Here is a 15229-nt window from a genome sequence, read left to right on the forward strand (position 1 = left end):
TGTCCAAAGCTCCGCTTTTCAAACGAAGGAGCTTTGTTCACGCGGCAGTTGGCGGAGGAGTGGGGGCGGGGAATGGAGGGGAAGTGAGGGGAAGTCGAAGGGGAAAGCCAAGAGAGCGACGCGATAGTCACATGGCTGCAAAAACAACAAACATTCTCATTCTCAGCCAGACAGCAGACTGTAGTCACGAGACATGGCTCTTGGGAGTACGTGAAATACGAATAGTCAAATATGAATATTAAATTGTTAAGTGAATGGGATAATGTCCATACTTCATACCAGCTATTTTATTTTCAATGCTGTGTACAAAAAAAATCCAACCCATAATCGCGACGTCCTAAATATTTTTAAAGAACATCACGGTAGTTTTTCAGTTTTGCAGGGACAGAAATTGTTATTTTTAAGTCAGTTTATGTTACTTGGCGTATTCAGACAGCCAATTAAAACTAAATTACTTAATTTTTTTGATGTAGCGTTTATTTTGCCGATGCAAAATGTAAATAGCATACTTCGTTTTATGGGGTTTGGTGCAAAATCACAGCAGAGCAAACTACCGAAACAACAAATTGCAAGGTACGCGTGCACAGTAGAACGAGCGTCTAACCGTAACAAACACTTTGCAACTGACACCAGGCGCCTGATTGGAAGTAAAACAGCACATATCGCAAGTTCAAGGGCATATCCAGGAATTGGGGGGGGGGGGGGAGGAGGCAGTTGCCACCCTTTCCTAAGTAGGGAAAAATAAATAAAACCCGGAGCAGGAGCTAAAGTAAGAGAAAACTATTCTCGCACACTATTGTTAAAAATAATAATGTTCTTCGTTTTGTTATTGTAAATTGCCGTAACGCAACATTGACCATCCTTCCCCATTAAAAAAGTTTTAATTGCGGAAAATGCGCCCCCTCCCCCATCATACTTTTCCCTAATTACAAAGCACGCTCTTCCACTTTTTCTTCTTCTTGTTTTGAGCTGGATACGCTTTTGGTTCAATTTGCTTCATTAATATTTTTGAAGATAATATATTTACTTCGAATAATATAACAAATTAAATATTATTGGTGACAGATTTATTATTTACATTAAGTGTGTGCGCCCATGTGATACCTATCTCCCTATCCCCCATTTTTATTTTATTTTTCCTCCTCTTTTGACTAATAGCAAATAGTTGGATTCATCTTGGATTGGCATAAGCCTACCGCCATAATTTATTAGGTTGGAAGACAGCAGGCAAACTATTTTCAGATTTATCTGGAAAACCAGACCACTGAGAGTGTTCGGGAAAGAAGCGTCTAAACACGAGATTTTTAGATCCGTCACTAGTGGTCGCTTCAGCTCGTATGGTAAGAGCAGTATTTGGTAAGAGGACAGCTTCTGAAGTATGCCTGGATTGGCGTCGCTTCAAGGACGCCAGCCAGTTCTACGACGTCAATCATCTTGCCTCGCACACGATCCAGACCTCTTGTTGATCCCTGAATGTGCGTAGCGTCAACTACTGTCCTCAAAACAATCACTGCTTGTCGTTTGCTCTGGATGAGACAGCCTAAGGAGGAAGTACGTTTAAAATTGCATTTTACTGGCTTAGGGATAGGCTGTATGTAGATTGAAAAAAAAAACTATTTTGTTACACACAGTTTTCTTGTTCTACTGTTTTTTTTTTAATATATATTTAGTATTCAAGGGGCTTGACTACCTGGGCACCAAGCGATTTGAAAACTGCTCAAGATATCAGAGTGGGGGCTGTATACGAATATCATTAAGAATGCGCTGAGGGCAGATGGATGATTCTGTTTCCGTATTCTGTTTCAAAATTGTATTTTTAAGATTGTGGAAATGACTAAAACGAGCGTTTTCAGAATAATTTTTAGACACGAAACGTCCGGTAAAGATTCTTGAAAGCACCCAAGAGCCTTGATTTACACCTTTATCTTCATTTCTCCACCATATAATGTTATGGTTGCCGCTCAAATCTCATAGTTTCTCCACGCACGACGAGAAGACTGCGCGACAGTAACATCAGTGAGTGTCGCCCTTATCATCCCACCTCATATAAATACACCCCCTTACTAGGCGGGCCCCTTAAGGAGCAGTGTCATTAGGCACAATTCGGTAAGGAATGTGGCACAATGTGGTTAGTCAAAACGCTTTTAGGGAAAACTAAAGTAGATCCTTACGATACAACGAAGAGCCCGCAACGAGGACTGTAATCACTTTCAAAGGCACTAAAAGAAATGTATGTGCGGAAACGGAATGTTTTCATTTCGCGTGCTATTAAATTTTTATCGGCTGCGCACCTTGCTCCCGAACTTAACGATGTGTTGACAACTATGCAATCCTTCCGCGGTTTTGTATCGTAGTAAGAGCCGGAGAAATAAGGTTAAGTTAGCAGGAGATATTTTCGACTGCCTTTGGCTATTCTTACTCCGACAAGAATAGATTCTGGCACCGCTTATAGATGCTGCAAGCACAATAGGGAACGCTATTCTTTCTTTCTGCTCCCATTTGATTTTGTTACTATTACAGTGAGTGAGCATTACAAAAAAATGCGATTAAAGTTTAAGGTAAAAGTCAAACCTTCGATTGCACCTATATTAGTCCGACACGTGAATCATACTGTGACATAAGGCTACAGGAAAATAAATAGCGTCTAATCCCATATTCGGATCAAAGGACAAGGATTAACGTTGTAAATAAATAAATAAATAAATAAATAAATAAATAAATGTGTTGCTTAATAATTCTATTTTTTTTTTTTTACATTCTATTCGATTGTCAACGTAAATTGATTTCGAATAATGGCAAATAAATGAGTGTAAGTGTTCTGCACTGTCAACATGGTGTCACGTCAATTGGTGGTGGTTTTGTTACTCACAGTTGTAGATTCATACACGTTCTGTACGCACAGCATTATTCCCAATAATATTACTCTGGTGTAATATTTCATCGGTAACTAAATTCAGGCCTTACTGTTTAATTGTTTACTATGAATTATTTAAAATTGTCTACTTTTTTTATTTAAGTTTTTTTTTCGCAGGCCCCCCTAGACCCATGGGCCTCGTTGCCACAGCAACGGTAGCACCGGCCATGTGGGGGCCCTGCAACGGAGTCACGAACGGGGCAGCACGAAGCGTGGTTCGTGTCCTTCCCTAGAACTCGCTATTTTTTTTTCTCTGCTTGAGCCCCCGGACCAGCTCTCTATTGAGCGCCGCCCAGAAACTCTTTGCAATTTGTTGTGGAGTACCTGATCCGCATGGACCTTTACCTCCTGCCTAAGGGAATTGGATGTAATTTCTACTTGTTTCTGAAATGGCTTTTGCTGCTTATTTGTGTTTGGTTTCCCTCTATCCTCCCACTCTTTTGGGTGGTTGGCTAGTGGGGTCATATGATCTAAACCCAACTTTTTTTTTTTTTTGCTTTTTACCAATATGGTAAGTGTCGACCCTATTTATACTTCTATGCTTATATTATTTACATTTTCATACACTATCTCTTACTTGTCTAATCCTGCCCCCTCACAGGTAATAATAAATTCACCTGGGTGGGGCTGTCCTACTATGATTATAAGGCAGCTTGGTTGATAGAATAATTTTAAATTTAACATTTATTTGATTTTAAATTTAACATTCATGCAACATTTTTCCTAGAACTCGCGGAGTCGAGAACGCATATCGGGGTACAGTACGCACGCAATCTGCTCAGTAACGTATTCACGAAACCCAACACTGAGGATGTGTTTTTTTATAACTCACGCAAGAAACGCAACGAGGCAACAGTGCAACACCAACCAAAGCAATAAAATCATATTTCTTAACAAAGCACGCACTTTTCAGGACGTCACCAACACTACAACTTCAAATTGTAAAACACTAAAAATATCTTCTAGCACGAGCCTCGCGTGTGTTTCTATGCACGTAACATCTGCGTCTCTAAATGTTTTCCGAACACTTCTCTTCAAATATGAAAACGAAGGACAAAACGCAAGAACGTTGGCAGTTGAACAATACTTGCGTTGCGTTATTGCGCCTTGCGTAGTACTTGCCGGTACTCTATGATAGTGTTGCTGAACATTTTGCATCCTGCGTAGCATATGAAGCAGGCCTGAAACGTCTATTTTGCCAACTGATAATAGAACTATCAATAACATGCGTGTTGGCATCCAGAGGTCCGCATGTCCTAGTATCAACACAGAGAGAGGTTGATGGTTCGTGATTGGCTCATTAAAAAATATGCGGAGTCAAATTAGAAATATTTAAGGCTCGGATTCACTCGCCGAGTTTTTTTTGTTTACATTTTCTCGTCAGTACTATTAATTAAGGTATTTTCCTGTAAATGTATTCCGATATTTATCTTCCAGCTGTGTTGGGACACAATGTTCTCGCCGAATTTGACTAAATACTTGCGAGAAATTTTACAGCTATTAATGATATTTAGTCAATATCTCTTGAGAAAATTTTAAGCGCAACATAAAATGCACGAAAGTTATTGCGATGATATTTACATAATATTGGTACATAATGACAAGAAACTGGAATAACGAACCGATGTGTGAGACCAAACCAGAAAAATTTTAATAGCACGAGTCAGTCTGTTGGAGTACCGAAAGTATACAAAAAAATAAATAATAAACCTCACGTGTCATCGTTTACTTCAGATTATCTTGACAGTTTTAATGATAGATTGCAAGCCAATGATGGGAACATGCGCAGAAACTTAAACTAAATCCACTTCATTATTAGTTTATGGTCTATAAGGCTAGTGGCGCGGAAACACTTATTTACATGTCCTGTGACCTATGCATAACCGTTCGGTGAGATCAAATATGGATTTGAAGAAATAACGCATCATCCAGTCTTGACCACAGGATATTATTAGGTATTATTAAATGAAAAATATTATACTGGGAATCGAATCTTGGGCGGGCGGTCTTTCTTTCGATGGCTGGTTTAAAAATGCCTATCCGTTTTTCTGAAGCAATCAACGTGAACCAGATACGTGAACTCGGGAAGTGTTTACTAGCTGGTTCCCGGGAGGCGGTGTGACGTCACGGACCGCGCGAAGTGACGCAGATGAACTGCGTCGTGGGAACTGCGCGCTAGTGCTGCACTCTCTTCCCGAAACTCGTAGATCGTGGACTGGCGTCTATTTCTGATCGCGCTCTCTTGCGCAGTGTTGTTTGTCGGCGGCGTCTGGCGAGTGTTTACGAACACCCGCGGTGCTGTGTTCCTGTTATCAGGCAGTAGTAGTACATACGCGTCATTGTTAGGCAGTGAGGGGAAGAGACCGGAACAGATATACGTTCTTTAAATGATTCATTTTGATTCAATACAATTTCTTGGACATGCGCCATTGTACTTTTACACTGTTTGTCATAGGAAAAAAAAATCAAGAATGCAAATGAAAAAATAAAATTGGGTTAGTTTGAACTGTTATTATTGTTTTTTTCATGACTAAATTCCTTCCACGGAATTCTTGTGCTGTCTGATATTTAAGTTTAAATGTGTTCGTCTGTGTTGTCATCGTTATGTTGTCCATGATAACTGATTGGGTTTATCTGTTTGACATCAGCTGATTTAGGCTTGTTCTCTGTTGCTTATGTTTACATATAAGTAAAAAAAAATTGGTTGTCTGTAAAGTCGGTTTACGGACGATAGTTTAACGTGACGTCATAACAAAACATTGATGAAATGATTGCATACTTTTATGAATAAAATTGAATAATTTTTATTGAATTATCACTAGTTTGTATGGATACAAAGGAGTGAAATGAAATCTACAATTTAACTGATAAATTTACTTTTATTTGCACTCATTAATTCAAATATGTTTATTACTTTAACGAAGAGTTTATTTTAACTATAACTTTTATACGTTTGCTATTTAACTTCTTCCAATCTGTGTTATTCTGTTAAGGATAGGACGATGATAGGAAAAGTAGGAAACGAATGGAAGTGTTTCAAGTTTAATTTGCCTCGAAAAAGTCAAATCGATGGTTGTTCCAATCGAGTGGAAGAGAGATAGAAGCGGCGCAAGCGTACAATGAGCGTAACGGGACACATCGTGACGGGACAATGTGCGTAACGGGACACTTTTTCGTGCGTGCAGCCGGCGCTCATCGATTTATTAGACGTTGTCACGTCAAAAAAAGTTTGATACTTTCTTCGGATGTTATGCAGCCTTCCCCTTAAATTAGTTCTTTTTTTTTTTTTTTTTTGCGTTCATATAACGTAGATACTTATTAGCATTTGGGTTGGGGTTAACATCCGTGGAAAGTACACGTGTTGCCAACGTTTTGACATGCCTTGTTACAGCCATCTTCAGGGACGTTTTAACAATCTGTAGACGTAAATTTCCCTTGAAGATGGCTGCAACAATACATGCCGGAACGTTATTTCTGCCAACGTGTGGTCTCAACCCTGGAAGCCAAGAAGTAGTTAGGAGTCTATGATCACGAAAGCCTTACGCTCTAAAATTCTGTGGTGTTATGGAAGAGAGGGTTAAGTCAATAACATCAAATTTTAAGAGAGGTGGAAGAAAGTCAAGGATTATTTGACACTTTATATGGTTTGTAGTTTTGTGTTGCGTGTATAAAATATCAATAATTAATAATATAACGACTAATATTTGATCGTGAAAATAATATTAGACTTTCTTCCACCTCTCTTAAAATTTGATGTTTTTGATTTAACCCTCTCTTCCATAACACCACAGAATTATATAAAGACTGAACAGCCCCCAAAAAATGCATAAAAAAATAAAGGTCGTCTAAAACAGAGATTGGTTCTAAATGGGTTACCTGCTCTGCGGAGACGCGCTTACCGCGAGGTGACGCCGCACCGCCGCTAAATATACCCGCACACAGGCGGACCTTGACGAGCACAGCCGAACGGCAAGCACAACTGAGGTCGATGCAAGGCGAGCGACACACCTGTCTACTCACTCGCGTACTGGCGGCGCGCGCTGTCCTGATTGCGCGTACTGGCGGCGCGCGCTGTCCTGATGCGCGCACTTACCGCCACGAGGCAGTTCCGGATTCGCCGAAGCCTACCGCCGTTTACTTGAAAAACATATATGTCGCCTCTCTCTGGCCGTGTCAGTTGGAAAATAGGTGTAACGAAATTGAGGTTTACCACTTTCGACAGTAGGTAACTGCCCACTCTGATGCTTCACCGTGTATCGTAGACGTCACGGTAACTACCACCAATTTGCCAATCTTGGCAGTCATTTTCTCGAAAACCTTTCTCCTGAGTGTGTTACTCCAAGGCAATTTTTTTTTTCAACTTTCAGCTAGCTATTTACACACGTTAATTCAAAATCAGGTGTTTATGAAATTACATCCCCTGATCCCCTCTATCCCTGCGTCACATATAGCTCTTAAAACTAAAAACAAAACGGATAAAAGTCTGAAGTCGGATAAATTTTTTATGTAAGTATATAATGTATTTCATATGTTTTATTCCTGCATGATTTTTTTTATAAATTTAATAATTTTTAATTTTTTTAGATAACACCATTGTTTTGATAATGAAGTACTTTTAAGACGTCATAAATGCGTTAAAATAACTATTTAAGAAGCATTATGATTTCAAAATGTCGGGCTACACATTTATCTGGTAGGTTTTTTTTTTCCTAACCTAAATTAAATCTAAGTGTGTTGGGGAGGGTTCCGGGTTAGGGAGGGAGACTAAGTGCGTCTCAGGCCGAAGCCCATACGCTCTAATCATGCAGGGTATTAGCCATGCAAGAGGGGTAGCATGCATCATGTGCTAGGAGGGGATTGGCCAGCCATGGCAGCGATTGGCGCCATGACTAACTCCCCTCACTGACTATACTAGACTAAACTAGATAAGTTGGGCCCAGGTAAAACCTGCATAGACACAGGGAAAACCCTGGGCTCAGACATGCGGGATGCAAAATTTCATGCATTAATATCAAGCAGGAGGCTTACGGGAAAACAGAAGGATGGATCTAGAAGAAGAGTTGGACAGAGTAGAAAAGAGTCTACCATGCGGGGGGGTTGGGGGCTTGGACATTGATGTCCGCATTGTTTTGGGTGGCTATCTGGTAGGTAATCACTACCACCCAAAAAAAAAAAAAAAATCCTCCGGTCTTCTGCCCCTCCCCGAAATTCTAAGCCGGGTCCGCCGCTGCGGTAATTTCAGCGTGTTCCAGATCTCCGTTCAGGAGAGAGAGAGAGAGAGAAAAAAAAAACAACACAGTTCAATGCAGTAGGTCGTTGTTCATCCATATCGATACCTCGCTACCACCGGTACAAGCGAGGCTGGCTCGAACGGAGAGACGCGGGTTCGAGGAAAGCCTTCTTTTCACAGACGAGAGAGCCAAAACCCGAAGTTCCCCGATGTTCATGCTTTTTTATCCGTATCTTTAATGTAGCTATTCTAACCAAATCAACCGTCCACAATGTTTTAAAGTATTTATAATGTAGCTAACCTAACCTAATTGACCATTAGTATCCTTTTATCAACACAGCCATATTTATTTACAATGAACAAAAAAAAAACCGAAGATGCACGATCGGAGGTTTGGCTCTCTCGTCTGTGAAAAGAAGGCTTTCCCGGGTTCGACACCAACACGCCCCATGCACTGTGGCGGTGCCCAGGTTGTTTGGAACCGACTGTAATCTTAAACACTCTCCCCCCCACTTCTACACGGGCACTCGTAAGGTATGCAGAGCTTCTGAATAAACCACGCGATTTGAAAACCAAGCATTTACCGAGGGCGGTTGAGTACATAGTGTGAAAAGGGTTAAAAAAAAAGTGTGTTTTCAGAATAATTTTTCAGGCATGAAAAACCCGGTAGGTACAGATTCTTGAAACCACTCAGGGGTCTTGCCTTACACGTGCGTCTTCATTTCTACTCCTTAAAAATGACATGGTTGCCGCTCAAATCTCACAGTTGCCCCATTCACGACCAGAAGTCTGCGCGCGAGTCCTCGGCCTTGCGCTTAGAGGCGATACCGCGCTAGAAGCACCAGTGAGCATCGCATTTATCATCCCGCCTTACTTACACAAGTACATCCCTGACTAGGCGGGCAAGTGTCAGCGGTTAGTTTCGATACAAACTGAAAGTGTTCCTTGAAAAGCGATTCACCCACTGAATTGCTTTACTAAACATGATTTTTTTTAAGTCACGTTTTTTTTCTTTTTTTCTTTCAAAAAACGTTATCCATCATATCTTCCGAGGTAAAAACCGTTCTAAAGAAGATTTATTTTTCATTTAAATGTATTAATGTTTCAGCTGTTAGAATTTTTAGGTTTTAATATTCTTCTAACTGACAAAATATGACTCTAAATGCATTTAAGATATTAATTTATACCGTTTACGAGGCACATGATTGTACTAAGCCTTTCTCAATTAATGATGTAAAATTTATTTCAAGGAAAGATAGACAAGTTCGAAACGAAAATTTTGTGATGAAAGTGGAACATTCAGTCCCTTGAACGACAAGATGGCAGCAGTTATGACGTATTACTGACGTCACATGACTTTCAAGGTCTTGAATGCGATAAAAAAAAAGGTTATGATTTGAAGCTAAATTTGATCGTGCTAAATGCCCTTTAGCAAGTAGCCCCAAACATAGATTTATTCCTACCCGGAAAGGATATGAAAAGGATATTATTCGGAGTGTACGTTGGTTTTAATTTTTGGTTAAACGGGGGCAAATAACGTAGTTTGTTTATTTATTTAGCGTTAGCTGTCTAATTAATCGTCATAATACCATGTGGATAGTTGGAATACTCCCTACAATATTTAGAGAAATGCTACAAAATAATGATATTAAAGTGAGCCACAAAAATATTTCTGGTACGATTCACTGAACGGTGGAACTAATTAATCTAAACGCCACGCATGTAACAGCTGAATCACAATATACCAGACGCAAAACAATAAGCTAGAAATTTCGATTGCCGATAAATAGTTTACAATGAAATTAAACTGCAGCAATTTGTTTCAATGACCAAGACTCCTTGAGTTTAAAATCTGACTGAGAGTTTTTACACGCATACAGGGTCCACAAAGGAGAATGATGACATACTTGATATGACAAGGTTATGAGGATAATTGACAACACGTGTGAGACCAGTTTCAAAACACGTCTTCAACGCACGTTTGAAAAAAAAAAAAACTTTTATCTCGTGCCAGTATGCAGAAACCCCGACGAATCAAGCTGTAGATTACGTAGTTCATAGGCGTAGCCAGTATTTGTGGAGGAGGGGGGCCGAAAGAAGCTATAAGAATACAATTTTTATAGGGCTGTTTCAGAATGTATCCTCCCCCCCCCTTTTTTTTTCTGAAAAGACGAAGTTCTGAGGGTCTTCCCCCAAAATATTTTTAAAAATATGCCTTTAACACATTTCTAGGCTATCTGAGGACACCTACGTGTTTTTTTTCCCCTTCAAAACCTTAAAACTACTTAATAAATCTCTAACACTAACAGACAACGCACAACTTAAACCAGTGGGTCTAACGCATTAAATTTTGCACAGGAGTTCCTTATTATAATGTAGAAGAGCATAAGAAAGGATTTTTTTTTTTTAATTTATCCCCTAAGGAGGTTAAATAGGGGATATAAGTTTGCATGGAAGTTTGTCATTTTAATAGTTACGAAGATGTAAATTGGTGTTTAGGTCTGTTTATAAATACAAGTCAGTTGTATCAGCGTTTTTGGTAATTCGTCGAAGATGAGGATCAAACACGGCTAGTACATTAAAAAAAAAGTGCTACTTACGGAAGGTGGAAACTTACAATACCACTGCTTATATGATTTAGTGGACGTGAATTGAGACAAGCATTAGTCATTTCAAGCTGGTTTACGAATTGCCCGTGTCCAGGGCGCGTAATCGAATGTGGGGGCCGCGGCCCCTCCCTGCCTTCGCCCTTGACGCAGTCTGCACGCCGAACAGGACAGGCCACGTCACGCGGCTTAGAGCCGGCGGTTAGCCTTCGAGGTCAGAGTGACCGCCCAAGACTCGCCAGGCGAGTGATTGTCACCGATTGAAACAGTTGACAGTCGCTCAACCCCCCGCCGTGCCTCGATCTCGGCACAGTCGCCCGCGCAATGGACGACTTGGAACGGGGCGGAGCCAAGAAGTTCAAGTAACGGCCGGTTGAGCGCCACTGGCAACTGCGGGATGCTGAATTCGAACAGTCACGCCTAACGGAATAAGCTACGTTGAGAGAGTTGTCGTGGACATTCATTCGAAGTTGGTTGAGGAGGATTTGGGAAGCAAAAGGCTTAAGAACTCTTACAACGAGGGACCAACCAGTGAAATGCCATTATTTAAACGCCTACGCAGCATTAGGCTGCGACTGCTTGCTTTGTTTCCTACAGATTCTCCCCTCTCCTCGCTCCAACACGTCCAGAAACTTTACGATGACGCCAGTTCGCGACCGAGAAGTGTTGAGACCACAGACCAACCACTACCGATAAATACGGAACGATTCTGATCATCTGCGCGCGGGTACTGACGATTTGCTAATAGAGTTGTCTAAACCAGCACAACGCCATGTATGTTTCTTTACGAATGGTGCACTAACAAACGCTCGCTTCTGATAACAACCTACTTAATAAAACTCTAACACTGACTGACAGACAACGCACAGCTTAAACCAGTGGCTCTGTAAGCATTAGATTTTGCATAGTAGTTCCTCATATAACGTAGCACTAAGAAAGGATTTTTGAAAAAATTAATACCCTAAGAGGGTTAAATACGGGATGAAAGTTTGAGTGGAACTATTATTATTTTTGAAGCTATAAATATGTAAATTGGTGCTTTAGGCTTCTGTTTAAAAATAAGTAATTTGTAGCAGCATTGTTTTTGGTAATTCATAAAAAAAAATGAGGCTCGAATACTTTTCGATCGGGCATATTTGCTAGATATTATTAAATGTTTAAGTTGTATTTTGACACATTACCTACGTGTTTAAAGGGCACTAATCATGAAATATAAAAACAATTTTAAGTGAAGAAGCAAAGTTATGTATTATTGGGGAGAGGGGGAGGCTGTTTAATTTCAATTAATATGGTTCGAACTACTTCACGGCTCGTCCGTGCCAAAGCGCCAAGGAGCACAGATCGAAGCCCCCGGCGGATGTGCAGAAGTGTGCAGGATCCGGATCGTGGTGCAGCCTTGACCTCGACCTTGACCTTGACCGATTACCGGCGGCGCTCGGCGAGAAGGAAGCCCGCCGAGGTGTCTGGTTTCCTTCCGCCCGCTCGGGGGAGGAGCACGAGGGGGGGGTAGGGGGGGGGGAGCTCGGCGAGGCTGGCCCCCTCCGCTATATTCGTCGCGTCTGGGGGCCAGAAGGATGATCGCGCCGCCAGATAGCCCCCCTCGCGCGCTGGCTGCGGTCCAGAGACGGGGGGCCGTGTGTACAAACACGCCCCGAGGCGCCGCGGCGGCCCTTCGGGTTTACGTCTCGTAGGACCACGAGGTCATTGCAGAAATGGTGCTCTCACTCGCCGACGACAGAGATCGCCGGATATCAGGAGAAGGGAATACGAAAGTAAGTCGCGGGCGTAGCCAGGATTTGTTGAAGCAGTAAAAAGTTAATTTTAATAATAGGCCTTTTTTTTTCTGGGTCCTGGGTTGGGGGTAGTGATACGAAAAAAGAAAACCTGTCAATCAGGGGGGGGGGGGGGGGGAGGTGGGACGTTCCGAGGGTCCTTGCCTGTAAAACGTTTATTTTTAAAAAAATGCACGATTTAAAACACCTTTTTATATGAGAACCCTTATGTTCTTTTTGAAAACCTGAAACGCTTAAATAAAATGTGTCTCTTAAAGAAGGTGTAGAATTACTATATCACTGCTTATGATTCTATCCTAATACGTGATTAAAGAGGAGGCTAATCTATAATGTTGTATGTGCAGTGGCCATAAATTGAGCAATACATTAATTAGGGTCGGACCCGGGTCTTCTGGAGTGCAAGTCCAAAGTTTCACCGCTGTGACATCTCACTCGACGAATGTACAAAGATCACTCGTTTTACCAACTTCTCCTCTCATCCTAACACAAACAAACACACACACGCGCGCGCGCGCGCGCTCATTTGATCGATCCTCATAGCCAGTGGTGTTTTTGGTGAGGCGGAATGATAAGGTCGACGCTCGCTGGTGCTTCCAGCACGGTATCGCCTCTAAGCGCAAGACTGTGGACTGGCGCGCAGTCTTCTCGTCGTGCACACAGCTATGAGATTTGAGCGGTGATCGTGACATACGGTGGGGAAATGAAGATAAAGGTGTAATATCAGTCCGTTGAGTGCTTTCAAGAATCTTTTTACCGGGTGTTTCAAGATAATAATTACTTTGGATAACACGCTATTTATTTTTTTTTCGCTATTCTATAAATACAGTTTAAGAACGAAACCCAGAAACGGAATTATTCATCCGCCCTCAGCGTATTCTTAAAAGCTTTCCCGTAAACAGGCGCCGCTATGTTATCTTGAGCAGTTTTCAAGAAACACAATTCCTGCCCTTTCTATAACATGACGCATGTCGACCTGTGAGGAGGAGGGAATACATGATCATACCCCACTAGGGATTAAAATAGTACCTCTGTAACCTCATGCTGCGAACTTGTTATTTTCTCTTTCTGATTTTTATTGTGGTTAATCCTGGAAGCAGTAGCGGATCCAGAGGGGGGGGGGGGGCTAAGGGGCTGAAGCCCCCTCCAAAAGCATCTGGGTCCACTATTGTTTTAGTGTTTGCCTTGATAAAGCCTAGCCTCAGCTGGGTCAAGCCCCTCCCAAACCAAAATCCTGGATCCGCCACTGCCTGGAAGGGATGGGTCCGGACCCTGTGCGGGGCTGGGTGCCTCAGAGCTGGACGTCCCACCCTGGCCCTTGGGAGCAACTGTAGCAGAAACACGGCAGGTGAAAGCCGGGCAAAGGCAAAGAGCTGCAGGCGGCGGAGAACTGCGCACCGCGCGACCGCCGCGTGACGTCAGCTCCGGAGGAAGCCGGCGGCCGCTATCTGCGACGGGAAGCCGACCGACCGACGCCATGTTGGCGCGGGGAAGGAAGCTAGACAAGAAAGGGGGGGGGGGGGAACAGGCGCGCTGTGTCTTTTCCTCAAGAGAAGGGGGAAAAAAATCCCTCCTCTGGCGGTGCACGACTTACGGGAAGTTATGTCACTGCTGGTCCGGAGCCTATCTACCGTAATGCCGGGGTTTGTAAACTAACGCAAGGAACGCGACACGTAACCAATGCAATATAAATCATCGGTCGTTTATAAAAGCACGCAAATCGCAAGACGCCGCAAACCACACAACTTAAAATCGTAAACCAACAGAAAAAAACTAAAAATCTACCTCGGGCGTCTTTCGATAATTCATAGTTAACATTAAAAACAAAAGAAACTGTCAAATATTTGATTTAAAAGTGTTTCTCTTTCACAGTGTGAAAGTTGAAAAAGTGAAAACGTGATGAGAACATTGCGAGTTTCTATGCACATAACGTTCTGCGTGTCTAAAGGTTTACGGAACACTTCTCTTCAAATATGGCCGTCTGAAACGCAAGCCAAAACGCAGGAAAGTTGGAAGTTGAGCAGTCTATAAACAGGTACTGTAAATTGTGTTCGCTGAACGTTTTGCGTCTTGCGTTCTTGCGTAGTTTATGAACTACACGCTTACACGGGAAGTTCATTCTAATTCAGCTTCACTAAAATGTCCCAATGCTGACGTCGCTGACACTATCACATACTTAAGAACTATGTACTTAAAAAGTAGTTTATGTAGTAAGAAGCACATTACAAAGTCACAGAACTTTTAGGTAAAATTTCAGAATTAGATATTAAAAAAAACTCTAATTAAACATGAAAAAAGTTTAAATAATAGCAGTTTCGCTTAAAGTGAACATATTTGGTGAAAAATTCAAAGTATGAAATTGAAGCGTAAGTATACAAGTTTTAAGTTGAAATTTTTATAACTTATATTTTTTCAGAATATTTTGTAATACATATTTTTACTCGCAAATAAACAATAAAATAAAGGTGTGATGGATTTTTGTTCCAAACTTGCATTTAAAGCAGTTTTTTTTAAAAGGAGAGCAAAACTTTATTCTATGGTTGCTATCAAGAGAAATAACATACCATGAAAATAAAACAACCATTATAAAGGAAGCAGGGGCGCAACAACCAAATTTCCAAAGGGGGGCAATATATCTTTTTATAAAGAATCATCGATCCCCCTATTGAAGCGGGGGTTCGGGGGTCCT

This window comes from Bacillus rossius, chromosome 1, assembly GCF_032445375.1.
Source record: "Bacillus rossius redtenbacheri isolate Brsri chromosome 1, Brsri_v3, whole genome shotgun sequence".
NCBI classification, from domain to species: Eukaryota; Metazoa; Arthropoda; class Insecta; order Phasmatodea; family Bacillidae; genus Bacillus; species Bacillus rossius.